Source organism: Sturnira hondurensis, unplaced genomic scaffold (genome assembly GCF_014824575.4).
Source record: "Sturnira hondurensis isolate 20B ecotype Veracruz unplaced genomic scaffold, ASM1482457v3 Scaffold0008196, whole genome shotgun sequence".
NCBI classification, from domain to species: Eukaryota; Metazoa; Chordata; class Mammalia; order Chiroptera; family Phyllostomidae; genus Sturnira; species Sturnira hondurensis.
The window spans coordinates 28,646,803-28,674,624 of NW_028080827.1; the positions used below are offsets into that span (position 1 = coordinate 28,646,803).

Sequence of the window (27,822 nt, forward strand, 5' to 3'; positions counted from 1 at the left end):
TGCATGTTAAAAGTCAACACACCAATTTGAGTAAATACTTTAAAATACCAAACACACCAATATAAACATAGTGATAGGTAGATAAAGATACACTCTTCAAACCACAGCTTCTGTTAAAACAATAAAAGAGGTAACTTTAATTTTTCTTCCAGTTTTGTGACAGTATTATATTGTTTGCTAGCCTGTGTTTTAAGCAGAGAATATAGGTAACCCTTGAACAACACAGGTATAAACTGTGCAGATTCATTTATATGCAATTTCTCCCCAGTAAATCCCTGTGCTGTTTTCTATTTGTGGGTGGGAGTCCGAGGATAAGGAGGGCAGACTGCTTGCAATGATCTACACTATTTTATACAGGGGATGTGAACATTCACTGATTTTCGTTATTTGTGGAGGGTCCTGAAACTAATCCCCTGTGGATACTGAGGGACAGCTTCAGTTTTGAGGGATTCAAAAGTTATATGTGGATTTTTAACTTCCGTGGGGGTTGGGGGATAGAGAAAATGGTAGTTAGGGGGTCAGCACCAAAATACCTGTGTTGTTCAAGGGTGAATGATCATATTGGATTTCAAAAAGAAAGGGACTGGAGTTAAGTAAAACCTATCAAATTCATTTTTATTTTTATTGTACTCCATGAATAAGAAAAAGAATTAAACCCTCTAAGATTCACCACAAAAGATGGAAGAGCAAAATACACCTAGTAATTTGTCCAGAAACATTTATTATACCGTGAGGAGGAAACAGCCCCAAGGGAAGTCTTTACCCAAGATTAGACTGGAGCTTACCAGGCTAAGCTTCCATTCAAATAGACATCTGAACACAGTCCTACCTTTGAATGAAAACGTCTCTCTATCTTTCTTGTTCATGGTGTGCTTAGGCAATGCTTCTTCAGCGTCTGAGTGGTAACATAGAACCTTTCTAAGTGATCTCATATCAACACTGCAATTCTTTCTGGAACCTTGGGAGAGGCTGATTCTCTAAACAGTCTCCCTCCCCTCTGTTACAAAGGATTGGTTTCCTAAAGCTGCTGTAACAAATTATTACCACACAAACTAATTATTACAATTCTGGAGGTCAATAATTCAAAAGGGGTCTCACTGAGCTAAAGTCAGGGTGTTGGCAAGGGGAGAATCTGTTTCCTCGCCTTTTCCGATCTATGGAGATCGTCTGCCTTCCTGGAGTCCTGCCTCTTCCTCTGTTTTCAAGGTCAGCAGTATTGGATCCTTCACCTCTCCCTCTAGTGCCAACTCTCCTTATGGGATCCTCATGAACAGGTTGTACCCACCCTGATTATCCAGAGTAATCTCCCCGTCTCAAGGTCAGCTGATTGTGAAACTTCAGTCTTTGCTTGCAAAATAAAATATGTATTGAACAAAGTAATACAATGAAAAATCTTGGCTCAAATGAAAGACTCAATAAGTGTAACTATTTTTAGTACCATATGGCCACTAAATTCAAAGTATAACTATTACTAAGTGAACTATTATTAATCATAGTAGCTGATATATTTGATATAGGTTCTGAATTTTATTCAGCTTGGTATTCCTCACAATAATTTTACAGTGATATATAATGGTTAGATATAGGTGTGCAATATATATCTGCTATATGGATTAGTCAGCATTCAGTTGGCAAAAAGTAATATAAACTCAACTGAAATTTTCTTAAACAAAAATAGGAAATGTGTCAGCTCACATACCTGATAAATCTAAGCATGGATGACCCGGGGGTAGATGTTATCAGTACCTTACCAAATATCTACTTCTCTGTAGTAAAAGTCTGAGAGCTTTGATCTGACTTTGGGAGTAGGCTGTGGAGAAGGCGAGGCAGAGTGTCAAAGCGTGAATGGCCCTGAAAGCAGCCACGAAGCAATGATAACGTGGGGAGCTGGTGAATACCCCCTCTGGCTTCCCCACCCCTCAGAGAGAATGACTGTGAGCCTATGAGTTTTCTTAGGCTCAATTCTTTCTTAGGCTCAATTTCCAGTTTCCTCAATTGTTTCATGTTGTAAGAATGAAAGTAACGACTTCAATCTTTTTTTTTTTTAAAGATTTTATTTATTTATTTATCTTTAGAGGGGAAGGAGAGAGGGAGAGAAACATCAATGTATGGTTGCCTTTTGTGCATCCCCTGCTGGGAGTTGGCCTGCAGGGAACTGGACTACAACCCAGGCATGTGCCCTGACTGGGAATCGAACCGCGATCCTCTGGTTCGCAGGCCTGTGCTCAATCCACTGAGCTACACCAGCCAGGGCTACAACTTCAATCTTTTAATGTCAGAGCTGAGCTGAACCTAGAACTCCACCTCGAATATGCTCTTCTGCCACTTTCTCTCTTCCTCGCCTTCTGGGGCTGCCATTGTGCATGTATCGATCCTTTACTGCTTTCTTGTAAGACTCTGGGCCTGTTAATTTCTCTTTCATCTGCTTTCCTCTTATTATTCTTCCTACCATTACAAATCTGCTATTGAGTCTATCTGGTGAATTCTTCATTTTTGTTAGTACATTTTTCAAGTTGAAAATTTTCATTTAGATCTTTTCGATATTTTTTCTAGTTAGATCCCCTATTTGTTGAATCTTGCTGTCAAATTTTCCTCCAATACTTTGAATATTATTTCTTTGAACTTATTGGACACATTTATAGTAGCTACATTGACATTTTTGGCTGCTAAACCCTACATCTAGGTCTACCAGTTGTCTGAAGTATGGGATACTCTTTCCTATTTGTTTTGTATATCCTGTCATATTTTGTTGAAAACTGAGCATTTTAGCTAATATAGTCATTTTATAAGCTCTCATTTCATATTCTCTTTTATTTTCTTCTATTTTTGTCTTTATTTTTGTTTTCTGTAGCTCACATGGAATTAAACTGTGGAATTAAAAAGTAAACGAGAGCGAGGATGACTCTGAGATATGGCCCGTGCTGCCTCCCAATTCTCAGTGGGATGAAGCGCCAGTTGCCCACTGTATTAACATGCTTGAAAATGCATTCTCCGTGTTCTTCCTTCACTTTCCAGTCTCATTTCTACCCCCCAACCAGTGTTTAGGGGGTTCACCTCCCAAGCAAATGACTTATGTTCAATTTGATAGCATTGCCCAACATGTAAACAGCACCTGTCACCCCACTAGGTATTACCTCTAGCTGGTGTCATAATGAGATCTCGATACGGCATTCTACCAGGTAAGGTCAGGGTAATAAGGAGTGAACTCTAGGAGTGAGCTTCCTGCAGAGTCAGAGATGGAGGGGAATAGGGAACAAGGGAATCAGCAGATGATGGAATTCATCCTAATGGTTTCTTGGTCTCTCAATCTTCTCTGTTTTAGTGGAGGTGGGTAATCAATGTACTTATAATGTCCTTAATGAGATTAGTCTATTAGGAATCTTGAAAGAGACAAATGAGGAATTTGTTGAAGAGGTGGGCATGACTATCTTCCCCTAGGAGCCAGGAGAGAGAGTTCCTTGCCATTGGGCCCCATTGGCCATGTCTACAGGGCATTGGATGCTAAACATTTCTTGGATACCACAGAGCTTGTTTGTGCAGCCTGCTTCCTGTTGGAGCATATTTACAAATCCAGAGTTTGCTTAGAGGACAAATCTAATATGTATGAAATCATAACTTCACACTAGTGCTTCTGATCCCAGGGAAACACCACAGAACTCTTCCTCTCCTTGTTCCAGCCCACGTACCACCATTATCACTCCGTAAGAGCCTGTTTCCCAACAGTCTCGATATTTCTACTTATCTCTTCTCATTTGCTCATTTCCTTATTTTATATTCTAAAATATGCACAAATAATACCTCTACTAACAAAAATTCTACTAAATAATTTCATATTTACAGTTCCTTTTGTCTTTGAAATATATTCCACTAAGGGCATATATATCAAGTACTATATTTAAACTTCACTTGGATAAATTATTTTTGTTCTGTGTGATTATGTTAGCACCTTGATATACATTGAGGTTCATTTGTTTCTGTTCATATTCAGTTTCAAAGGGTATTTTTTATACTTTCTGATTTATTGATTAATTTTGAATAACAAAATACCAATGAAGACATCCTCCCCCAAAAAAGGATATAAGGAAAGACTGATTTCAAGGTGCACTTCCATACCGAGACCAATAGGTGAAAGACAGGAACAGAAATTCACAAAAAATTGTAAATGACCAATGAATATATGAATTAATGGGGTCGACCTTACGGCACTGTCCTGGGAAAAAGAGAAGATGTGCGATTATCACAGTGATGGGCCACACAGTGAGTCCTGAATAAATACCAGCGATAATGGTGTCGTGATTGTTGTTACCAGAAGTGACCAAAAAGCAAAACAATAATGTGTCATTTTTCACATTTCAGATTAGGCAATTTTTTAAAAATGTTAATACACAGTGTTGGGGACAATATTAAAGAAATAACCATTCTCTTATACTTTTTGTAGAAATATATAGTAAATTATCTTTTCTAAGGACAACTCAACAATGTATATCAAAAACTTTAAGGTTTTACAAACTCTTACTCAACAATTACATTTTAAGACAATTATTATGAGGGTATAATCAAACAAATGTGTCAAGATCTGTGTACCAGGATGCTTGCAGGCCGAGACATACACACACACAAACGCCAGAAATAAACTAAATGTTTATCCATAAAAAAAAATAGGTAAATAAATTGTGATGCATCCAGCCTGCTTAAATTTCTTTAGGCCACCTAAACAGTTCAGTTGTGTGAAGCTTTTTTTACCACCATATTTTTAAAGAGAAAACCAGTTCTAATTATGGGATGTAAAAAACAAAAATAAAGTATAGCTCTTACCAGTGAAATTCCTCCCCCCACCCCAACTTTCTCACCCTTGTCCTAATTGAAGACTTCAGTGGATCCGGATATGTTTCTCTTCAAAGTGGATGTATTTTACTTCTCCTGGGTCATAGGTCATCTGCAGAAGTACACAGGCTTTCCAAATTAGAATGATCTAGAAGGAAACGTGTAGGCAGGGTTCTATCCAGGGAAGATAGTGGTAATACTAACTGCAACAGCCCCAGTGTGTCCAGAGCTCACATTGACAGTGTCCCTGTCTACTGGAGTAGATGATGTTCTATCCCAGATCACAGCTATTCTGTCAGACGGAAGAGGGGCAGCGGTATCTCTCTTTGGTATGTATTTCACCATAAGACTCAGGAGTAGATCCAGCTAAAGTCAGCTCTACTCTTTTATCTACCATAGGGAGACAAGTCTAGTAAATCAGAATATTCTTCTGCCTGGGTCCTGCTGACCTTCACAAAATTATCTTTTACTTCATGAGAATGTATTATCTTAACTCTGAATGTGAGTATGGCCCTGGTTGCTGTATTTTTATAAGAAGAGGAAAAACATACATAGAGGAAAGTTTTTATTTACAGACAGAATGCTGTTCACCATCACAAAGCCACCCCCCAGGTTAGATCACTACAATCAGAATGTGGAAAGGAATCCTGCACAATCATTAAAAGCAATGATGTAGATCTTATTTGTTAATGTACAAATACACATCTTGTAAATTTTTAAGTTAAACAAATTGTAAACAGCTATGTATAGTGGAGAATCTCAAAGGATACAGAACAAATCATTAACAGTATTTATCTGGAATATTCCTCAAGCTTATTTTATGAGTATTACATAATCTTGGTATTTTTAATCTGGTGATTTTGTATTTATAATTATTGAGGGTTTTAATCATCTTAATCATTCTTGACTTTTATATACCATTTCATCTCATTTTATAGAACATATAGCTCAACATCTTGCTGGTATGTGCTCTTAGCTAATGTATCATTTTATTTAAAAAAAAGACAACTGTTGGGTCCCGTTTGACCAGCTTGGAGGTACAAAATAAGCTCTACATTTTCTTTTAAGGTTTCAGCTAAGTGGTTTGGATCTGCATATTCCCTTCTCAGAGAATGCCTGTCCCTAGCAGGGTCCCCTTCGGGGATATTATCCAATGTCCCCGAGACACGCTTTTTGATCTAAAGCATCAGGGCCAGAGCTAGAAACTCCCTGGTCAGGCACGACAGATTCCCGTCCTCACCCCACTGGAGTCAGCCATCAGCAGTCTTTGGCAACCATTTTGTGCTGCTGCTTTTTTATCGTGGTGATGATTCTGTGTGAAGGGTTTATTCTCCTTCGCTGTCATTGGGTCGTAGTGAGAGCTGCCCCGCCCACCCAACAGTTTCGGTGACTCTGAGGCAGGAAGAAGGGACCCAGAACTGGGGCTCTCTTCCTCCTGATGCTCTGGGACTTCTCAGGCAGATTGCCCATCTCCTCCCCAGGGACTCCAAGTTTCTTTTACCCAAATATTTTCTCCAAGGAAAAAGCATGCCAACTTCTGCCTTCATCAGTACCTTGCTACATAATTAGCTTTGTTTCTGATTCTAAAAATAATGCATTTTCTTAATAAAGAATGCATGCAATAAAAGAGGGTCCAGAGGGAAAAATTTCAAGGTATTATTAATTCCAACCTTCAGAGAGAAATGCTATTAATATTTAGATACATTTTCTTATTGTCTTTTGATTCTTATACCTATACACTTTTATACATATAGGGGTTAAATTGGATTTACTTAACATTCACACTAAACGATTTTTTTTAAAAAAGATTTTATCTATTTATTTTTAGAGAGAGGGGAAGGGAGGAAGAGGAGAGAAACATCAATGTGTGGTTGCCTCTCATGTTCACCCCCCAGTGGGGACCTGGCCCACAACCCACACATGTGCCCTGACTGGGAATCGAGCTGGCAACCCTTTGGTTTGCAGGCTGGTGCTCAATCCACTGAGCCACACCAGCCAGGGTACACTAAATTAACTTTATAATAATATTTAATGTACCCTCACTTAACATATCAGAATGTCCTAAGATCATTTGTCTTCAAAAGTATGACATTGAAGGGTTAGATACATTTCAATATGTGAATATGACATAATTCATGTAACTGGATTCCTTTTGTTGGCTGTTCAAGTAGTTCTCTATTTTTTCGTGTTACAAACAAAGCCGGAACATTCCTGTACATAAATCTTTTTTCATCTCTAAATATTTCTTAGGATGTGTTCCCATAAAGGAATTTACTGGACAAGTCTATTTGTAAAGCACTTAACATTCTCCTTTGTAGGGACAGATCAAAAGGGAATGTACCTTTTTATCTCCCATTGAACAAAGATGTTACTTTAGTTTTGACTTGAAAAAAAACTGTGTCCTCACTTGTTGCCCTGGAATAATTCATTAGTAGCTAGGGATCCATTTTTAAAGTGGCTTTTTCAATCCCACACTTAGTCTTTTTAATTCTGAGAACAAAACGTACAAATTGATATTTCTTCTCGCAAAGACAAAACCTTTCTAAAAAGCAATAAACCTTGGTTGTAATCTGTAGGTCAAATCCATTGGATTCTGGCATAAGCCCATGGTGAACTTAGCCTCAAAGAATGCTTCAGGTCCTCTGTTATGTTTCCGCTGACCCCAGGTGAGGCAGTCCAGAAGCAGTCACCTTGACAGAGAAGACAGCAAACAAGATCATCTTTGGCAGTTTCAATGTGGAGGTGATCTGGAAGTTAACAAACACTTCCATGTGGACTTGCACTGCACAATGGGAGGAGGTTTCCCACCCGTGAACTACTTTCCAAGCACCACGGCTCTAAGGTGGAGTAAGGCAGACCTACTCCAGTCTGCCTAGCTGTGTGCCTTTTGCTTTGTACATTGCTAACTTTGGCTCATTTCCATGGGCCTTAAGAGGTATTAACTCCCATTTTGAGAACGATAGGTTGATGGTTTACTTTAGCTACTTAGTTAGGTTTTTAAGCACAATGTTCTCTACAAACTATTTTCAGCTATATTTTTAAGCAGTGAAAATCTTCCCCATCCCCACCCTATGCCCACAAGAAAACCTTACAAGAAACTCCACTATATGAAAAAGATCAAAGCTGCTCTGGCTAAAATCAGTCAGGGGCTTCTCCCCTAAAACTTTACCCATCCCTATTCCCAAGCCAGGTGGCGCCTGAGTCATTTCAGAGAACCTGAAAGTTTAAAGCCAGAGGCAATAAGCAAAACAAACAAACCTCTGGCTTCTACTAAGTGAAAATTTGGTTCATTGAAAAAAGAACTGAGAGCAACCATCAAAGTACCCAAATGAATACCTGCAGCACTCTCGGGCAATTTAATTTAAAAAGTCTTATAACTTCAATTCGATCCATTTATATACACGAAGTTAGTCCCAGCAGCATGCTGACTTCGCATGTGCTTGCATCCAGCTCAGCAGTGGCCTCATTTCACTTAGCATATTTATGGACTAATAAGCAGATCTTATCATGTTCTGAATGTTAGATGGTAGTTCTGTTCTGTGCCGTTGGCGTGAGTGAGTCAGTCCACAGTGGCTTTGTTCGGGACACAGAGGAATACTAAAATAAACATCTTTGCTTTACACTCCTGGGCATCTAGAATTTAGACAGATGTAGGTTATCCCGAAAGGCAAAACAATATTTACCCAGTACCAGTCATTTATGGAGCCGCCCCACCCCCCTCAGTCCTTGCTGCTTCTGGGAAGAAGTGGTATTGCAGCAAGTTCCTCTAGTTCCTGTTCTTAATGTATCCCAGTCATGCGGAAACTTAGGCATCATGTTGTGGTATGTTACGGTCTTGTTTTTATCAACATTTATAACAAAGCATATTGCCTGTAATTATTAACATGGCATATACAGTTTTAACTCAGTTATACTTTAAAATTGAGGACCAAACCACAACATATGGAAGCACAGACTAATCCAAGAGAGTGGACCCAGAAAACCCAGAAATATCCTCTGGTGAGTAGGCCCCTTACAGTACAGGCTTCTGCCCCATAGATGAGTGTTCTAGGAACCCATCTGTATCAGTGTACCAGCTGGCGTTGTTGTGAGAGGCTGCATTCACCTTCAGTGAATTTTCTTTGAAGACTCTTTCAATGTGTTTGCCCATTTCATGATGGGTGCTTTACACGCACACCTGCCCACACCACACTGAGTGTTCAGCAGTTTTTAACCAAAAATTGCATGACCCCTGTGCCCCACCCTCCCTATTCACTGGATCTCCCCCGAGTGTCTTGCTTCCCTGGATGAAAAAGTCCTCAAAGGGAAACATTTTGCTTCTGTGAAAAGATGAAACAAAAACCAGAAGCCAAATTAAAAGACATCACAATCGATGAGTTCCAAAACTATTTTGAGCAGTGGAAAAGATGTCTCAGTAGGTACGTTGCGTCAAATGAACAGTACTTTCAAGGTGACCGAAATTTAAACATGTAAGAATCAATACGCGATATTTTATAAATAAATTCCCTTTTTTTGAAGGAGGCATCCCCCCTCATATACAAACAAAGTTGATTATCTCACACACACTATAATTCTCTGGGATTTTTTCTTGGGTGCTGGGATGGGAAGGGGCACTCTTTAGTTTGCATGGTGTTTGGGGGGGGTTTCAGGGGGTTGTAAAGCCACAGCTGTCCTTGCTGCATGTGCAGAACTGAAGAACATGGTGGCCATTGAGCCCGCATGATTCAAGCCCGTGCCTTTTGCAGACGACAAACATGCGATTGTCACAACTGGATTGGATTGTTTGCCCAGCTGGTTTTTATTGGTTAATCCTTTGCTGCCGTCAACAAGCAGCTCATAGAAACAAGCGGTTTATAGTATGGCCCGGAGACAGTAAATTCTGCTCCTAAGCAGACTGTCTTGGAATTCACCTATTTGTGGCTCGTTAGCAACCCCAAGTTGGTTGAACTCCCTCCAGCGTTTCCTAGTAACGAGAAATTGTAGCAATGCAAAATTTGCTTTTTACTCCTCTTTTCCCCCAAGCAAACCAAGTGTGTTTGTTTTGTGTTTTAGGTCTCCAAATACTATTCAGAAAACTTAATTTATGTCTGTGCTCTGTGACTCGTATTGTTTTTAGTTACTATCAACTGTTCTTATTCTAATTTTTATTGTCCAGTTCAATTTTTGGAAATTAGTTCTCAGTTATTAGCACAGTAAATTAAATGATGGCTTTTGGCTGAAAGGGACGCCACATCTGTGGGGAACCTATGAAGATCATGAAATCATCTCACCACTCGGCAGAGAAAGAAGCGTGACAAGCTCTTCCAAGAAAACCTAGAGTTATTTCGCCTGGGCAGGGGTGACACATTCCCAAATACCTGCATTTCCGGGGCTCTGCTCCACCCGCTGTATCAGCCCCATGGCTCCTCCTGCTTAAAAAGCACCCAGAATACCCTCCCTCCAGTTCTGTTCCAATCAAGGGACAAAATTTTCAAGAATATCTATCACTTGAGGTACACTCTGAAAAGTGGACCTCTTCAAGGCAAATAATCACTTCACAGAGAAAAACTAAGAACACCCGACAGGGGACCACTCTGAACAATGGGGGGCCCCACGAGTCCTCTGACAGGGCTTAATCACTGTATAGCAAATGGAAACTTGAGGACCCCAAAATGTGGCCAGCAAGCACCACTTATTAAATAAGGCTGGAATGAAATTTACCAAAGACTGCTGTCCTTGTCATTTTTCTAGGGTCCTTTTATCTGGCGTGTCATTGTGACTGAAGGACGTAGTTTGTCCTGGGTCAGCTTTCCAAAAGAGGATAAAAACCTCATATTCTGTACCTATCCTCAAGCAATTGACTTTTTTAGAATGGGAAGTCAATCCTAGCTTTATTTCCTTCATAGAAAACTTTCTGTACATAAATTGCAGGTACAAAGGGAAAGAGAGTCCTTTTATACATTAGCTCCCTCTCCCTCCCCTCCTCTTTTTTTAATCAAAATATTACATGCCAACTTGCAAGTGGAGCTTTGACAGCCCTCATTTTCCTCTTTGAAATCTTGGTTGCCAGGGGTAGCACTGGCAAGAATAGATCTAATTTCACATGCGTACCCAGCCAGGCTTTCTCTCACTTGCTCGTAACATCTGGTATCCCTCTAGGGTCTATTTGAGACTCATAATTATTTCTTTACCATCTTAATGATTATAAATATCTTTTTCACTCCCCTGCTTCTTCTAGACTTCTCTTTACTATTGCCACACCATTGTGAGAGAAATAAATAAGATTATTCTTGATTCCATAGTTGAGATTTCTTGCTCACAAGAGGATAGTCATCAACGGGAAGAATGGCTCAGATGTGATGATAGAACCAAAGGATTCTCATACCAAACGTAAGGTCACTGCTTTTCTTAGAAACTGTCCATCTGTTTTTCTCTCGCCACTATTCCACGTAGGCCCAAGACCCCTTTCTCTAGGGACATATTTGGCTTTCAGTATTGTGGGGGAGTAATTTTTGACAATACCAGTAATTTGGAAAAAGACCACCCACTCGTAAGTTGCTTTACTTCCGTGTTTTATCTTTCTATTGGCCGGAAAGCCAAATTTTCAAACCGACGTCTCACTTAGGCCTGGGAAGAGATTTAGCTGCAAATACATCTGCCAGCTCCTGATTCTTGAGTATAAAAGTTCTTTTAGTCAACTGGACCCATGCAGACTGGTGCAGGAGAGGCACGCCTTGTGCATGAAGCACCTTGGGAATCACCACTAGCCTTTTCATTACACTCTCGGAGGATTCTGAACTCAACTCTACAGTCAAAGAAACACACCGAGTCAATGTTTACATGCATATGTCTTTACCAATAATAGTAGTGAAATACAAATTTTAGGGTAGAAAAAATCAGATCTCCCTGCACCTGAGATCGGGGTTTATAGGATCCTGCCTGACACCTGTGGATCATTCTTTCTGAAAGACCTAGAGAGCCCAGATACTCCAGTATCTTCTGGGGACTTTGTGCTGGACCACTCCTCCTGCGGAGAAGAATTGTGGAGCGAGAGCCGTGCACCCTCCAGTGTTCTGAGACTGTTCTCTTCTCATAACCTACAATTAGATTGGGACGAGAGCCCGACACATGTCAAAGGGCGAGCACTGTAATTCTGTCTCCTCCCTGCTAGAATGGGAGCACTTAGAGGGCAGGGTCCCCCTCTGCTCACAGTACTCTCCCCAGTGCCTAGAACAGAGCCTGGCACATACAACAGGAGTTCAGCGGCTGTGGGCTGAACGAATAAGAGAAGACTTTAGGATATGGGTCATCAAGTGCTTGTCTGTGCGGGGCCATCTGTGAGTGTGGGAGAGTTCCGAGGATGAGCAGAGTAAGTGGGCCAGAGTGAACGGAGCCGGCTTAGCAGAGAAGGTAACACTTGAACCTGGCCTTCAGAGTAAGATTTCGGTTAGTGGAAGGCTCTCCACAGAATGGGAGTGGGTGGGGAATAAGAGCCAGGGCCAAGAGTGAAAAGGGACCTGCAGGAAGATCCTGCTCTCTCTACCTTCTTCACAACCAGTTGCGACCGTGTGGAGTGATGTGCCACCTGTGGCCTGCCTCCCTGGGCACACCACACAGCCATGCCCATGTGTGGCCACTTCCCAGGAGCACTTCCTAGAAGCCAGATACCAATCCCCTTTGTAACTCCATCTCACGGGTGGGCAGAGAGGGGTGTGCAGGACCCCCAACCCTCAGGGCTTCTCAGTCCCCAGGAATTTGTCCTGTATGTCTCCCCCTCGCTCTCTTCAGAACCTTCTCTCTCTCTTCACTCTCTCCAGACACCCAGTGTCATCTGATCAATGGGCTCGCAGTCTCGCGAAAGAGAGGAAAGGCTTCTAGTGCTGTGCTTTCCGAGGGAAGGGAGGACTCCCAGTGGGCCCAGGCAATCTTAGCACATCCGCAAGGGGAAAACTCAGGAGGCAAGCATAACTACCTCAATACATTACACTTCCGCAAATTTCTGCCAGTGGCTGTGGGGCCTCTTTGTTTTCCTGATACAGGTATAAATAAGTAAATGTAAGAGCTATCAAAATAAAAAAGAGTAGGAAATCAACCCCAAGTACTGGGTCCAAACCCAATCTGTGTCCTCTGGGGAACTTAGAATCTAACAGAAAATGCTGCAGCCCAGCCAGGGCATGTCTTGCCAATGACCTCATTAATTAAATACTGCAACAGGGCCTGGTCTGGGAGAGGGACTCCATGTGACTATAAGATAATTGCATTGAGGAGAGGACAAACTGAACTGCAACAAAGATATTTGATGATGATTTGCCTATGTGAGAAATGAAATTAAAAACTCAGAAAATTAAGTGACACATCTAAATTCAGCACCACCAGCTTTCCCTCAGCAGCCGGCTGCTCAGTCTCCTGAGACCTCCCAGTGTCCCAGAAGTGAATAGTTTGCGCACGCATCGCAACCGTGCCAAGTGGAATAAAAGAAATATTGCCAGCAGATGGGAATAAATTGATTTCAGAACCAAAGTGTAAATAGTTTTTCTTTACTAAAGTTGAGGTATGCTCCCCTCCTGGTACTTGGGAAAGCTGCCAATTTTTTTTTTTTAGAAAAAAACACAATTAACTGAAATGCTTAATGAATAGAATATTAAGGTTACCTCAGCATTAGCTAGAGAAGGCAATATATATAAGTTTATATTAAAAGCTGAGAACGTGTTATAAAATAATTAGAGTCAGCCTATTTTCCTGCCTTAGTATTAACTTCCTGATAATAGAATTAAATTCCTTTTTATAGAAGGAAGATTATGTAATAGGTATAGTACAGGTTTTAACCCCATATGAGTTAGCATCAGATGGTGGACTTTTCTACTCTCAGTCGGGAAGAAGTTTGAAGGGAAAACAGAACTTGGCTGATGTCCCTCCATTGTCTGCAGGAAGGTGCCTGACCACTTCTATGAGCACGTCAGGCCCCACACGGCACCCCTGATATTCAGAGCTAGCTGCTCTTGTTCTAGGATGTGTGGTCCATTTGCCTAGTTGCTTTCCAGGGTCCCCCTACCAACATCCCAGAACCAAGAGGAGCAAAGGTGTCAGCTTCACCAAACACTGTGTGGGAGAGGTGGTGGCCAGAAAGCTACAGCAGACATGCTGTACTTTTCTCACTGGCTTGCAGCCTGGTTTTTGTCATGCTTGTTGTCGTTGCTAACAGCACCTAATTTGGTCATCTTAAGTAGAAGGACACCTTAACTGACCTGGGTAGAACTAAGGTGGCAGGAGGTCTGTTTATTTTATTTTAAAATGATGCAAGCCCTGTTCACTGTCTCTGGTGATGTTGCTTAGAAACCTCATAATTGTGGCTTGATTCCAGCTTACAAATGGAACATTTAGAAAACTATGGGAAAATGTTCTTGGAACTCTGTCATCATTCAGGGAACTTTTTTTATGTTAGCCCTTTGTATCTCTCCATATATTACGTACAAATGTATAGATACATATAACTTAAAACTATTGCTTTTGGGATGTTATTCAATATATCATAGAGGAAACATTTTCTTCTTTTCCCCAAGTTCTTGGCTCATGTGATAAGAGACTCTTCCACTAAATTGGTGGTGTTGGAAAGAAACCTTTTGTCTTCCTTTCCTCTGTTCATTCTTCCCAAGGAGGAAGAGTGACCAAGCCTAGTGAGCAGACCAGCCCTTATAAGCCAGGGTCCACGTGTCAGCAACCACGGCCTACATGCAGCCTCTCTCTTTCTCTCTAGTGAGAGACGGCTTCTCTGCACCTGCCTCTGCTCACCCCTTCTCCACTCTGAAGCCTGCTGAGGAAGGCCTGTCCCTGTAGGTAAAGGCCAACACTTTCCCAGCTGCTTCGCCAGGACTGGGCTGGTAAATGCAGTGCAACGCACAAGGACTGAGGAAGGTGTCTTGGTCCCTAGTCCAAGCCACATTGTCCAGCTCAGCTTTCCCAGCAATCAGCTGTTGCTTTGGTTTCTTTTTTTTTTTTTTGATATATTTTATTGATTATACCATTACAGTTGTTCTATCTCCCCCCCTTCATTCCCCTCTATCCTGCACACCGCCTCCCCCACGATCCCCCTCTTTAGTTTATGACCACATGTCTCAAGTTCTTTAGATTCTATATTTCCCCTACTATTCTTGCCCTCCCCCTATCTATTTTCTACCTACTGTCTATGCTATTTCCTGTACCTTCTCCCCCCTTCTCCCCCTCCCACTCCCCTGTTGCTAACCATCCATGTGTTCTTCATTTCTATGGTTCCACTCCTGATCTAGCTGTCCTTTTGGTTTGCTTTTGTTTTAGGTGTGGTTCTTGATAACTGTGAGTTTGCTATCCTTTCACTGTTTATAGTTTTTATCTTCTTTTTCTTAGATAAGTCCCTTTAACATTTCATATAATAAGGGCTTGAATTTGATCTTATCTGAGAAGCACTTTATCTGTCCTTCCATTCTAAATGAAAGCTTTGCTGGATAGAGCAATCTTGGCTGTAGGTCTTTGGATTTCATGACTTGGAATACTTCTTTCCAGCCCCTTCTTGCCTGTAAGGTCTCTTTTGAGAAATCCGCTGACAGTCTGATGGGTACTCCTTTGTAGGTGACTGTCCCCTTATCCCTTGCTGCTTCTAGGATTCTCTCCTTCATTTTGGTCTTGGCTAATGTAATTATGATGTGCCTTGGTGTGTTCCTTCTTGGGTCCAACTTCTTTGGCACTCTCTGAGCTTCCTGGATTTCCTGGAAGTCTATTTCCTTTGCCAGACTGGGGAAGTTCTCCTTTATTATTTGTTCAAATACGTTTTCCACTCATGGCTGTTTCTTTCCCCCTTCTGGTACCCCTATAATTCAGATGTTGGAACATTTAAAGATGTCCTGGAGCCTCTCCTCAATTTTTTGAATTCTTGTTTCTACATTCTTTTCTGGTTGGATGTTTTGTTCTTCCTTCTGGTCCACTCCATTGATTTGAGTCCCAGTTTCCTTTCCATCACTGTTGGTTTCCTGTGCATTTCCCTTCATTTCAATTAGTTTAGCCTTCATATGTTCCTCTAATTTACGGCTAAAATCAACCAGTTCTGTGAGCATCCTGATCACCAGTGTCTTGAATTGTGCATCTGAGAGGTTCACTATTTCCTGGTCGCTTAGAGTTATCGGCTCTGGGGCTTTGAGTTCTTCTTGAGCCATATTTTGGACTGTTCACACCTGTTACATATGAGGAGCAGAGGGCTAGGTGTTCACCAGGGCCAGGCCACTCAGTCGCTGGGTTGCGATGCTGTATGTGGGGGCGGGGCCAAAGGAAAGCAATGGCAGGCCCCCTCTGCTGCCTCCTGCCACCACCATGGACCAAGCAGTGGACCACGTGGTCCGTCCCACTGCACGCGAATGTGCGCCCGCTGTCAGTCCGCTTCCTTGCACACTCACTGGGTTCGCTCTCTGGGGCCTGCTCAATCCGTCTCAGTGCTCACTCCTTTGCTGGTTTATCTACGCGTGTGAATGTGCAACTGTGGTCAGCCTGCCCCGCACCCTCACTGGATCCGTGATGCTACCCCGGATGCCTGTGTGCCTGGGTCACCTGGGTCGGGGTATCCTTCCTGCCCGACCCTGCTCTGCTGCTGGCTCTGCCCCTCTTACTGGTCCCGGTTGAACAGTTCATTGTTGTTGGACTTCTGTATAGTTCAATTTTCTGTTCTTTGGCTGCATCTTTGTTTACTAAACCTTTGTTGTATTCAAACTTGGTTGTGGTAGAAGGCACAGTGTTTCCACATACGCCTCCATCTTGGCGGAAGTCCCTTTGGTTTCTTATTCTTACCTCTATTTGTCAGTCCGCCTGGAACTAGAGAGAAGACTGTGATTGAGTGAAGCCCCAGCAGATGGGCAGCATGAAATCATGGACTAGGAGCATCTTCATACCTGGAAGGAATCTTACACATCATGCTGAATAATTCTCTCGTGTTCTGTGAGCAAATTAAAATCTGGAGGTTTTAAGCTACTTGCCTAAAGTTACTCAGATAGTTAATGTTCAAGATGAGAGGTGAAATAGGCTCTCTGGGCTTTGGATTCAGTGATCTTTCTGTTACTGTTCTGTTCTTCAGGGCCAGCCTTGGTCACAGGCACTTGAAACCTTTGTACCATATCTGTCTCCTGCCATCTTCTTTGGGGGACTTCATTATCCAAAGATGCTCTTTTAGAAATCAGGTCTCTCAGCTCCGAGGAACCTCTGCCACCACCTCAGTTGAGAAATCGCTGTGAGAGCCACACGTGCTACTGGACTTACATGGTGATCACTTTGTAAGGTATGTAAGTGTTGAATCACTACACTGTATACCTGAAACTACAATAACATTGTATGCCCGCTACAATTTAAAATAATTTTTTAAAAAGAGTGGTGCACAAAATATTGGCAATAGCTGAAACTTCTCTACAACCAAAATCAATAAGAAAAATTTCACAGAATAGATTTATATTACACATGAAAAAATTCTACCCTGGCTGGCATGGCTCAGTGGATTGAGCTCAGGCCTGTGAAACAAAGGGTCACCAATTAGATTCCCAGTCAGGGCACATGCCTGGGTTGCAGGCTGGTCTGTGGTGTGGGGCACATGAGAGGCGACCACACATCGATGTTTCTTTCCCTCTCTTTCTTTCTCCCTTCTCGTCTGCCTAAAAATAAATAAATAAAATCTTTAATTAAAATATTTTCTATAAATCTTGAAAGGTATGAGATGACTGCCGTGCCATGTGGCAACATGGTTCCTCTTTTCATATCTGACCAAAGAAAGGGTAGATGTCTTTCCCCACAACTGTAAAACAAAACTTCCTTTCAACTTGGTTGGGCCACTTTAGGTCATGGGCTCCCTACAGATAACTGTCACCAGCAGTATGCTGTATGAGATGAGGGGTATGGGATTGAGAACATGGCTTAGTATGTCCTGGGAAGAGAGGCCATTCTTCCCAAACTGTATGACCATGAGACAATGGCCAATAAGTGATGATACACCAGTCATAATGTTTTCAACCTTAGCCCCCTGCCAAGCTAGTAAGTCCCATTAATATTTCAAGCGTCAGTTTAAAAGCACTCAGTTCACTCATTTGGGACATATTTGTTGGGTGCCAAACACTCAGCTAGGCACTAGGTTTACAGTGGGGAACAAAATAGGCAGAATCCCTGTTGCTGTGGAGTTTATGGTTTAGTGGACGGGACAGAGCTCAAACAAACACATAATCTAATGTGCATCGGTAGGTGCTCCACAGGACAACAGGTTCCTGTGAGAGTGGAGTCCAAATTAAGACTGGGAGTCAGAAATGGCCATCTTGAAGAAATGCAGTTCAGCTCAAACCTGACGGGCGAATCGAAAATCACCAGGCAATGGGCAAAAGAAACAGCAAACAGGAACATGTAGGAGAAACAGCTGGAGGTTACCGACAAAGAGTCTTGTCTCCACTTCACTGATCTTTTGCTTCTTGATTTTTCCTTCCTGAATGATGTTAACATCTGGGGGTACTTGTAATATAATATAAAATTTTTGACCTACACAGTACCAATGTAAAGGCATCACTTCCAGCAGGTGAAAATAGAGAGGGAAAGTCAGGAAAATAGGTGTAGCAATGTCCCATTTATATAGAGAAGGTTTAAAATACTGACTACATTGATGGGACCACAAATAAAAGTATAAATACATTATTTAAATTTATAAAATGATTAACCAGCTTTAAGATAAACTTGGACACAAGCTTTGGCTTTCTGTCCCTTTTAAGCCCCATTGGAAAAAAATGTAGAGGTACTAAGATAGGGGCCCCCTGCCTACCGCCGCTGCCAGGGGCCAGTCCGTGGCCTCTTAGAAATGGGGCCACACAGCAAGAGGTGAGCAGCTGGGAAGCGTGCAAAGCTTCATCTGCATTTACAGCTGCTCCCCACAGTTCCTTAGCTCTGCGTCCTGTCAGATCAGTGGTGGCATTAGATCTTTCTTGGAGCATGAACCCTACGGTGAATGGTACATGGGAGGGGTTCTAGGTGGCACGCTCCTCGTTAAGTGTCCAAAGCCTGGTGATCTGAGGTGGAGCTGAGATAATGATGCTAGCGCTGGGGAACAGCTGCAAGTACAGATTACAATTCGCAGAGAGGACGGACTGCACAGAGACCATAATAACTCAACTGCCTGCAGACTCATATCAAAGCCCTACCAGTGAGTGGCACGTGACGATTAAGCTGNACGGTGAATGGTACATGGGAGGGGTTCTAGGTGGCACGCTCCTCGTTAAGTGTCCAAAGCCTGGTGATCTGAGGTGGAGCTGAGATAATGATGCTAGCGCTGGGGAACAGCTGCAAGTACAGATTACAATTCGCAGAGAGGACGGACTGCACAGAGACCGTAATAACTCAACTGCCTGCAGACTCACAGCAAAGCCCTATCAGTGAGTGGCACGTGACAATTAAGCTGCATCTGGTGGCAGGCTATAAAGCCGTCACCCCCCGCCCCCAGTCCATGGAAAATTGTCTTCCACAAAACTGGCCCCTGGTGCCAAAAAGTTTGGGGACCACTGGTTTACAGAACAAAAGGAGGAAAAGAACCTGTCCCTGGGCTGCATCTGATGCCATGGTTAATAATAGAAAAATTTTAGTTATTCTTAAGATAACATGTTATATGCTCTATTAACAGAAGTTTCTCTGCTTTATTTTTATTTGCATTTACTGGATTTATAATTGTTTATTAACCCTAGTATATTTATTTTATTTATTATTTAATTAAATTGATAGGGGTGACATTGGTTAATAAGATTATGTAGGTTTCAAGTGAAAATTTCTGTGATATGTAATCTATGTACTGCATTGTGTGCCCACCGCCCAAAGTCAAATCTTCTTTCATCACCATATATTTGACCCCCTTTACCCTTTACTACCCTCCCCCCTTTTGTCTGGTAACCACCATACTGTTGTCTGTGTTTATGAGTTTGTTTCTCTTGTTTGTTCACTGCTGTCTTCAGGTTCATATCCCGCATATGAGTGAAACCATGTGGTTCTGTCTGAATTACTTCTCGTAGTCTTATATTCTTAAGATCCATCCGTGCTATTGCAAATGGAAGTATTTCACTTTTTCTTATGGCTGCATAGTATCTCATTGTATAAACGATCTTGCTGTATAGATTAGCCAATCATTTATCGAAGGACACTGTAGTTGTTTCCATGTCTTCGCCACTGTGAATAATTCTGCTCTGCTTTCTGTCAAGTAAAAGTAAATGAGTGAACAGAGCATCCTTTTCCGTCACTCCTTCTATTTCAAAGCAATGACTGCCTAGACCCGGAACTAGATCAGAAAACCTCCTAGTACTTCTCGTGTCGCGTCGTGATCACAGACGTACGTATGTCTACGGTGGGAGAAACCGAGAGGTTTTTCTATACAGACTTCAGAAGTGTCTCAATATTTTGCTAGATTCACTGCAATTTGCATATTTGAAATCATGTGCTGTGATCTACAGTGTTATGCAAAAAATATGTTAAAAAATAACATAGTCTAAGTAGTAGTGGCAAAAATCCAGTGCACAGTGGAACCTCATCGCTTAAAGGCTGGTGTTGTTTTGGTGGAAACTTGAGAAATTACACAAGATTGGCAACTGGGTTTGCTCCTCACCTACCTGGCCACAAAACTCGGGGAGTTCAAAATGAGTCATGAGTTTGGCAATAGCTGTAAGACGAATTTAGAAGTGCCATCCATGGAAAATCTGAGAACAGCAAGGCCCAGCAGCAGGAAAGCTCAGCTGGCTAAGGCTCGATGTCATCCCTGGTGTGGTCTTGGTTTCAAGTCCCTGCCGGGTTCAATTTAAACTGAACACAGTACAGTTGCTTTCAGAATTGTCAGCAAATAGAGTCAAAAGAATATTAGATTTATAACCCAAGGGGAGAAATGGGCAAAGTCGGCTTTATACGGTTAATATTACCATATATTTTATGCATCAAAATATCCAGATAAAAATCCAGCAGGACAGATCTAAGTTTCATGTGCATGGAAGTTATCCAACTCAGGTCTTGGGGAAAAATTTTTGATTTAGGCTCTGACAACCTGGGATTCAGCCCCAGCTCTGGAAATGTTCTAGCTTTCAATCTTAGATGTTAAGATAATTTCTATTACATGGTATGGATCTAAGGGTCATTTGAGACAATGCGAATGTTTTGTAAACCATGGTACACTGTGCAAAGTATCCTACTCCATCACCACTCGCCTGTTTCTGGATCATACCCTTTCCAACACCTCTAGGTTTTGTTCTGTAAAAAATTCCCAACACTCACAGAGCAGAACACCATGCGAAGATGAAGGCAGGGATCAAAGTGATGAGTCTATGAGCCACAGAATGCCAAGGACTTCTGGCAGCGACCAGAAGTTGGAAGAGAGGCATGGAACTGACTTTTCCTCAGAGCTTCTAGAAGAAACCAACCCTGCTGACATCTTGATTTCAGACATCTGGCCTCAAAAACTGTTGTTTTAAGCCAGTAAATTTATGGTCGTTTGTTACTGCAGCCCTTGGAAATTAATACAGCCTTTTATCTGAGAGCTGACCATTCAAATCCCTTAACACTCAGCAACCCCATGTCTAGGAATATGCCCAAAGAAACTTTGCACCTAAACAACTTTATTCATAAAATAACACACTTCGTTCACAAAATAATGCAACTTGTCCCACGTTAACCATGGACTGGATAACGTGACACAGTCACAAAATGGAATATTTATATAGTAGTGAAAATGGATGATTTATAGGTACATGCAAGAGCATGAAGAAGTTTTGGAAATCTAATGCTGAGTGAAAACGTTAAGTCCCAGAAGACTACAAACAGTGCAATTTTGTTCTTACAGAGTGCAATACTAGAAAGATTAAGCAAAATATTGAGCAGACATGTATCTGCAATAAAGCAGTTCCTTAGAAAACTACATACATCCTAGCCCTGGCTGCCATAGCTCAGTGGATTGAGCGCAGGCCTGCGAAGCACACAATTGTGGTTTTTGATTCCCAGCCAGGGCACATGCCTGGGTTGCAGGCCGGTTCCCAGCAGGGAACTCACGAGAGGCAACCATACATTGGTACTTCTCTCCTTCTCTCCTTCCCTTCCCCTCTAAAGAGAAATAAATAAAAAAACTTTTAAAAAAACAACTTAAAAAAAACTGCATACATCCTTACCATATGACTAAGCAATTTTACCTTCAAGCAATTATCCAGAAAGATTAAAACTTAGGCTCACCCCAAACCTGTACACAAGTGCTCAGCCTCTTTTGTAACAGCCAACGCCCAGAACCAAACCAAACGCCTCCAACAGATGGGCAGGTTAGATTGGGCTGTATCTGCACATGGGATACTACTTAGCCGTAAAACAAACAAACTACGGATAAACACAGAAACTTAGATGAATCGCATTAGGCTGCATGAGAAAAACAAATCTCAAAAGTATGCATGCTATATGATTCCATTAATATAGCATTCTTGAAACGACAAAATAGTGTAGATGGAAAACAGGTGAGTGGTGATTAATGGTTAGAACGAAGTAAGAAAGGGAGGAAAACAACTGTGAAAAAATGGCACGAAGGATCCCTGTGATGGAACTATTTTATGATAGTTTCACCACTATTTTATCATACAGTGGCAGAACTATTACAACAGGGGGGAAATTGGGACAACTGTAATAGAACAACAATAAAAAAATTAAATTTAAAAAATTTTTTAAAAGAATCTTCCACTCTCTTCCACTTGGTAGATACATTCAAATCTTCCCCATTGTAATATTCTCCCTGACCCCTGCACACACTGTGTCAATAGCTCACTCCTCAGAGCTAAATTTACTGAAAGGCTGACAGCAGTGGAACTGTCCCTGGGGACAGGAGAAGGACTTTGGCTGCTGAAGTCACCTCTATCTCTGTCTTTCAACTCTGACACCCATAGCAAGCTGGGAGTTCTACCGAAATGAAGGAAGCTTCTCTACCTTTTAGCCTAGCTTATGAAAAGAGAGAATGAAAGCAGGGAAAGACACAGAGCCACTTCTTGTTATAAAAAGGCAGAGGAGAAAGCTCCTGAAGGGGTGAACTTGGCTGCCTTTGAACCCATCTGACCTCAGCACTGATCCCTGCCCCACTCTCTTGCCCCACTTCCTGCTCTTTCCTCCTCCTGCCTTTGCACATGACTCTTCAGCAACATTGGAGGTCTTGTTCTTTTAAGCTTCCTTGTGTTTATGTGCATTCTGTTTCCTCTGCTTGGAATACCTTGCCTGCTCATGCCCTGTTAGCCTTAAGCTCCCAGGAGACCAAGTTGATCTTTAAACACTAAATGCACAGACCCTCTATTTTGGTAAGAACAATGAAGGAAGTTGAAGAAAAAACAATAATGTTTTTGAGATAACTGAAGTTGTTAGGAAAACATAAAAGAACTCTGAAAATGTGAAGTCCGAGTACCTCAGCATTTTGCTCAGAGGATGCTCCTAAAAATAAGAGGAAAGAATACTATGAAAATACTAAGCATTATCACAAAGAATCTAGTAGATGGAATTAGAATGACTAAAATAGCAAGAACAGCCAGTGACTCCTATGTTGTGTGTTATGTGTTCCAAATAGCATTTGTCATCTGGGTCTGAAAGATGTTGAAGCTTCTTCCCTGTCACCAAGTCTCTGGTGGCTAATGTGTTAAACTCAACTCAAACCTGAATGAATGGCCCTCAGCATAGTTATGACACAATCAAGAAGCACATTGTTTTCTTCTATGATTTTTATGGTTTTGGGTCTAGCATTTAAGTCTTTGATCCATTTTGAATTTATCCTTGTATATGGTGCAAGAAGGTGATCTAGCTTCATTTTTCTGCATGTGTCTGTCCAATTTTCCCAACACCATTTATTTAATAAACTATTTTAAAATAATTATATGTGCTTGAAACCATAAAAATTATAGAAGGAAACATAGGCAGCAAATCTTGGACGTTGCTAATAACAATATTTTATCAGATATATCTCCCTAGGCAAGGAAAACAAATGAAAAAATGAATAAATGGGACTATATCGAACTAAAAAGATTTTGCACAACAAAGGAAATCATCAACAAAATAAAAAGACAATCTGGAGACTGGGAGGACATCTTCACCAATACATCTGTAAGGAGTAATGCCTAAAATTAATAAAGAACTTTAATACTCAATGCCAAAAAAAATAAACAACCCAATTAAAAAATGGGCAAAGGACCTGAACAGACACTTCCCCAAAGAAGACATACAGAGGGCCAATAGATATATGAAAAGATGCAAATTAAAACCACAATGAGATATTATCCCCCACCTGTCAAAATGGCTATCATCAATAAATCAACAAATAAGTGCTGGCCAGGATGCGGAGAAAGAGGAACGCTTCTGCACTGTTGGTGGGAATGCAGACTGGTGCAGCCCCTGTGGAAAGCAGTATGGTGATATCTCAAAAAGTTAAAAATGAATCTGCCTTTTGACCCAGCTGTCTGACTTCTGGGATTATATCCAAAGGAACACAAAACACTAATTTGAAAGAGCATAAGCACCCCTGTGTTCATTGCAGCTTTATTTGAAATCACCAAGATACAGAAGCAGCCCAAGTGTCCATCAATAGATGCGTGGATAAAACAACTATGGGGCATTTACATCATGAAATACTACCCATCATGGGTAAAAAAATACTACCCAAAGGGTAAAAAAGAAGAAAATTTTACCCTTTGCAACAGTAGGGTTGGACCTGGAGAGCATTGTGCTAAGTGAAATAAGCCAGTCAGAGAAAGACAAATACCATATGACTTCACTCATATGTAGACTCTAATGAACAAAGTGAACTAACAAAGAAAATGGGGACAGGCCCACAGATGGAGAGCAGGATGGCAGCTGGGGGGAGGGAGGTTGTGGGGTGGAGGGATTGGGCAAAAAGGAAAAAGAATTCATGGACATGGACAACAGTGTGGTGATTGCTCGGGGGAGTGGGGTATAGGAGGACTAAATGGTAATGGAAAAAATACAGTGAAGATTAAATCAGAAAATGAAAATTAAAATTAATAAAAAAGGAACCAAATCGTCCAGGTGCATACTCTCTTATCGCATAATCACTCAGTAAGTCTGACACCCTCTGGATCCCAGAGAGGCAAAGAGCTTACCATGGCCTTTAAATTATTTCCTCCATGAGGTGGAATGGAAGAGGTATCCTCTTTTTAAAAGAGGTTGTCCTTCTGTTAACAGGACAACCAGACCATTTCTGGTCACAGTAAAAGAACAAACCAAAGGGTCTCCAGTGACCTAGCTATTACTTTTTCTGTGAATCTTTGTATCACCATCTACCACATCTCTTTCATTACTCTGATGACCCACTCGTGCGCCTCCTAATCATTGTACATTTTTGACTCTGCTGTGATTTATTTGTTCATATATTTGTCTCTCTCACTGGACTATAAGCTATTTAAGGACAGAGGCATTTGGTACCATTTTGTTCTCTGTGTCTGCTCAGGCTTGACCGTGTAGCTGCCTGATGACATTAAACCTAACTAAAAAAGGACTCTGTGTCATCCCAAGGACTGTGGCTGGCACATGAGTACTCTGAGCAAAGTAAAGAATAGGCATGTATTTTATTGACCAGAACTCTGATACCTAAGTAGGAGCAATGTTCAACACAAAGCCAAGTTTCCTGACAGGACTCTAGATCAAACAGTCTTTGTTTTTGAGAATCCATCCCAATCTCTCGCTGCCTTTGTCTGCTCTTTGTGATTGTCTAATGTGCCTGTTTTCACTTCTAAGATCTTAAGATTTTCTTTCATTGACCAAAAGGTATTGAATAGCTTATTAAGAAATAGGTTTTTTTTTCTAATGTATTTTTAATTTAAATATTTGTGTATGCTATTACAGGGTCCTAATTTTCTTCCCTTTGCTCCTCTCCACCCAGCCTGCCCCCGAGTCCCACAGCCCCTCCCACACTGTTGTCAGTGGCCATGGGTCATCCATACATGTTCTTTGACCAATTCCTTCACCTTCTTTCCACCAGTCACCACTTCCCCCTCCCCTCTAACAGCTGTCAGTCTGCTCCATGTTTCTGTGCCTCTAGTTCTATTTTGATCATTCGTTTATTGTGTTCATTAGATTCCATTCGTAAGTGAGATCATATGATATTTGAAAAAAGGAACTAGTTTTTTAGTGAAATTGCATTTACTTCCCAGTTTTGCACCCCTGCCATCATTCATCCCCAACACGATCTAGCCTCCCCTGCACAGTACCTCGGTTACCATCCTGTGAGCATCATCACCTCGGGTCCAACGTAACCAAGCTCCTTCCTAGGTACCAGCTTAGCACATCCATTCCAAGGCTTGTTGGCCAAGTAGCCTCCACTCTGCTTTCCTTCGCACATGCTGCACATCATTGGGCAATTCATGAACTTGAATTTGCTATGAAAATACCCCTGAAAAAGTGCAGTCTGTTGACCTTTACATAGAAAAGCTAGCAAAGGAAATGGCTTAGGGATGACTTTTTTCAAGTCCCCGTAGGAAGCATTCCTTTTGCATGATAGAGTGTCTAACTATCCTGATAAAGACATGTTCTCCTCTCATAGTCTCTGTCTGGGTTGTTTAACCAAGGGGCAGTGCCTGAAGAGAGAGGCAGAAGGCTAGAAGTCATGAGTCCAGCATTTTAGACTCGGCTTGGTACTAGCTCTGTGACCTTGGTCAAGTCACCTACTTCTTTCAGTTGTCATTGTTGATCTCACCTCACAAGCACTTGGATTAAGCTAGAATAAAAATCAACTAATAAAAAAACTAAAACTGTGATAAAGGTATTTTCATCAAGAACGGTGAAGGGTCACCCTGGCCAGGTGGCTCATTTGGTTGGAGCGTTGTCATATATAGCCAAAGGTTTTGAGGGTTCAGTTCCCAGTCAGGGAACATGCCTAGCTTGCTAGTTCGATCCCCAATCAGGGTGCCAGTGGGAGGCAACTAACTGATGTTTCTCTCTCTCCCCTCCCTAACCTTCCCATTCTGCCTCTAAAATCAGTAAAACATATCCTTAGGTGAGGATTCAAAGAAAAGAAGAAGAACTGTGAAGCGTCTAAGATTTACCCTACTTGAAATTGAAAAAGTTAGCCTGGCACGATGTCAGGGGCACTGGCCAAAACGTGAGAAAAGACTCTGTTATCAGGATGTAGGAAGCAGCACGAGCGTCAGTGTATTGGCATCAGCTCTTCTGGTGCCCAGGCTGCATGGGTGTGACAGCCGGTCCCAACGGGAAGACTGCACATAGTTCATTGCATTTCAGGGCAGGAACCCTGATTTTAGGGAACCCAGATTTTTTATAGTAGGCAATGAGCATGCCTGCCTTTGCGTCAGAGGGAGACACTCCATTTTCCAAAGCTGTTTGCTTTACAAATACCCTTGAAAGAAGCACAGAACAAAGAGCAATTGATGCCTTGCTCACGGGACATGCAGAAGTGGGAGAGACCCATGCAGACTAGTCCCCCAGAATTTGGAAACGTTTATGTAAAGGGTGTATGTGCTATTCATCTATCACGTTATTGGGAAAACTATTTCTAGATGATGTAGTAAGGTGATTTTCCTTTAGAGTTCAAACTGAATGTAAGTGATTTTTCTATAATCATCTCACTCTATAGGGACCTTAGTTTCCTAACCATGAAGTATTGGTATTATATCTACTTAAGGGGATTTCTTATTGAGTTGTTGTGTCTACTATTACTGGGTACTACTGCCAGGCGTGGTGGCGCACGCCCGTAGTCCCAGCTACTCAGGAGGCTGACTCTGGAGGATCGCTTGAGCCCAGGAGTTCTGGGCTGTAGTGCGCTATGCCGATCGGGTGTCCGCACTAAGTTCGGCATCAATTTGGTGACCTCCCAGGAGCGCTCATTGAACATCATCTGAAAAACACTGGGACCCTCAGCTACAAAGAGAATGACGATGTAAGAGCAGTTGCCACTCCAGGAGAGATGACAATTCTCGGAGTGTGAGAGTGCTAGTGAATTTAAAGGCTATTAAAAAGCTAATTGCGAGGCAA

General features: G+C 41.8%; 2 long non-coding RNA genes across 2 annotated transcripts; one reads left to right on the top strand and one right to left on the bottom strand.

The window, feature by feature from the left end:
* The first annotated feature begins 581 nt into the window (after window positions 1–581).
* On the top strand, window positions 582–27,643 carry LOC118992541 (uncharacterized). The gene is made up of 4 exons (XR_005067644.1): window positions 582–593; window positions 13,812–13,819; window positions 26,473–26,476; window positions 27,546–27,643. It is a non-coding gene; the product is annotated as an uncharacterized LOC118992541 (long non-coding RNA).
* Window positions 20,204–27,648, bottom strand: LOC118992542 (uncharacterized). The gene is made up of 3 exons (XR_005067645.1): window positions 27,569–27,648; window positions 22,526–22,534; window positions 20,204–20,214 (listed from the first exon to the last, which is right to left on the bottom strand). It is a non-coding gene; the product is annotated as an uncharacterized LOC118992542 (long non-coding RNA).
* Between the last annotated feature and the right edge of the window lie 174 nt (window positions 27,649–27,822).